Here is a 2,619-nt window from a genome sequence, read left to right as displayed (position 1 = left end):
TTTTTTAGAAATGATCCTTGCTCCAGGGCTCATGATATAGTTCAGGTAAACTCATAAATTAAAACTGGCTTGGATTATATTCTATTTCTAAAATAAAGTTCTTACTGAATCAGTAAATATTTAAAAAATTACTATGCTTGAGAAACAAGAATAGGATAATGTCTTAGTCTGGGGCCTCTAGAAATCAGAGCCAAAGTTAAGGATTAGGGTGCTACAACTTTAAGAGGTACAAGCCCAGGGCAGTGAGTGTGAGGGAAGAGGGGAAGAGAGTCAAAGAAGGACATGAAGCAATTCAAGTGTTACCCTGTGGCTACACAATAGGCTATTGAAGACACAGCACACACCTCAGCGGTTGTATTCACTCACCACACAGGGCTTTACCAGGAAAGAGCCACACCTCAAAAGTTCACAGGGGAGGGAAAGGAGAGACCTTTTATCTGTCTCCTTTCTCCTGTCTTCTCTTTCCTATTGGTCCTCTAGGGGAGCTAAATCTCTTGTATCACTAGTCCATCAATAGCTCTTCAGGGAGTCAGATCCATGTCCTGCATTATGGTACTTCATCTAAATCCAGAAGTAGAGAGGCAACTCTGCATGCATTAAGATAAGAGAAAAGAAGGAAGCTTCTGTGTCCATAGGTTGGATAGAATTACCTGCAATTTGGTATTCTTCCCTCAATAACTCCTGGATGGATAGGTATACACCTTTTATATCACTCTGGTTCAAAAAAAAAAAAAAAAAAAACCCCCACAAACAACCCAGTGTCTTGACAGTGTCTGCTTGATTAAGACTGTTAACCACTTTCCCCTACCCTAGCTCCAGTGGATCACTCAGTGAAGAATATACATTACTTGTATCTACTGTTAAATCCTAAAATCCCTGAGGATAGGAACATGCATTATCTTCTCTGGATTTCTCAAAGCACTCAGCAACTAGATGGTCATGGATGAATAAATAAATATGGTCATAGTGGTTAACCTTTAGATCCTGTCTGCCACATCTGCTATCATTTCCTTCTCATTTCTACCTTCAGGGACTGGTCCAGTTGTCACCTTAACTAAAAATGATAAAATTTTCCTGAGAGATCTTGTTGTATGAGAGATCCCCCATAAAATTTGCCGTGGCATTTTACTTGAAAATCTGAATGCATCCCGTGCTGTTTTGCACTGCAATCTAGTTAAATGCATATTTTAAACATCTCATTTTTACTTTATTCAGTAAACTTTGAAAACCTATGTCTAGGATGTAGAGTTACATAAATGAGAAGACTTGGTCATTATCTTCAAGGAACTTATGATTCAGGAGAGAGGGATTCACAAAACAATATCTCCATCACAGTCATATTGTTATGCTCAAGCTGTAATGTGAGCAGAAAGAAAAGAGAGGCTTTAAGGCAGTTCTCACAGGGGAAATCATGCTAGAGTTTAAAAATGAGAGGCGAATGAATGTGTATGTTTTAGGGAAAATGAGGCTGAAGGGTCATGGATATTGGAAGAGAGATTGCCAGCAGGACGGTTTTTCATTTTTCCCTTCTGCTCCACTCTTCACCTTTCTCCTCCCTGCTTTGTTTCCCAGGAGACTGATCATCATCTGAATCTATGTGACTCTCTTGTCCTCTGGCCAATGTGAGGAATCATTAGATCAACAAGCAGGAAGAGAGGTTGGAGTATTTATTTCCTTGCTTCCTCCCTCTCAGGCTGCAGATTTGCAGTGGTTGCCTTTCTCTAACAAGTCACAGATCTTACAGGGTGATCTTTTTCCTTCAGCTATAGCTATAGATATCACTATATTTCAATAAATGCACCCCAGGCCTAGCAGACTCTATTACCACCTCTAGACCTAAAGGAGAATGAAGAGGGAGCTTCATCTTTGCTGTTTTTTCTTAACTCTTTAAGTGATCCCTAAACCCTTTGTAAGTGATCCAAGCATTCTGGCTTGTAGAGTTTCTGCTGAGAAATCAGCTGTTAACGTTATGGGAGTTCCTTTGTATGTTATTTGTCATTGTTCAGCAGTTAGTTGAGATTCTGGTGCTCTCACAAGAGGGAGTGAGAGCACATCCTTTTACTCTGCCATCTTGAAGCAATCTCATGTCTCGTCTTTCTTTTCTGATTTTTTGAGTCCTCTTTCATTTTTTCTTGGTGAGTGTAGTTAAAGATTTATCATTTTTTTTATCTTCTCAAAAAACCAGCTGTTAGTTCCATTGATATTTTCTATTTTATTGTTCATCTCTTTTTCATTTATTTCTGTTCTAATCTTTATTTCCTTCCATCTAACTTTGGGTTTAGTTTATTTTTCTAGTTCATTGAGGCATAAAATTGTTTATTTGTGAGATATCTCATTTCTTAATAGAGGCTTTTATCACTAAGAACTTCCCTCTTAGAACTGTCTTTTGATGCACTCCCTAAGTAGTGTATGCTGTTTTTTCTTTTTTATTGAGGTATTTCTTGACTTCTTCTTTTACCCATTGGTTGTTCTGTAGCCTATTGTTTAATCTCCACATTTTTGTGAATTCTTCAGTTTTCTTCTTGTAATTGACTTCTAATTTCATATTTGTGGTTGGAAAAAATGCTTGATATGATTTCAGTTTCTTAAATTTATTAAGAACTTGTTTTGTGACCTAAC

Source organism: Physeter macrocephalus, chromosome 11 (assembly GCF_002837175.3).
Source record: "Physeter macrocephalus isolate SW-GA chromosome 11, ASM283717v5, whole genome shotgun sequence".
NCBI classification, from domain to species: Eukaryota; Metazoa; Chordata; class Mammalia; order Artiodactyla; family Physeteridae; genus Physeter; species Physeter macrocephalus.
The sequence above is the reverse complement of the archived record's forward strand: the minus strand, read 5'-3'. Positions refer to the sequence as shown.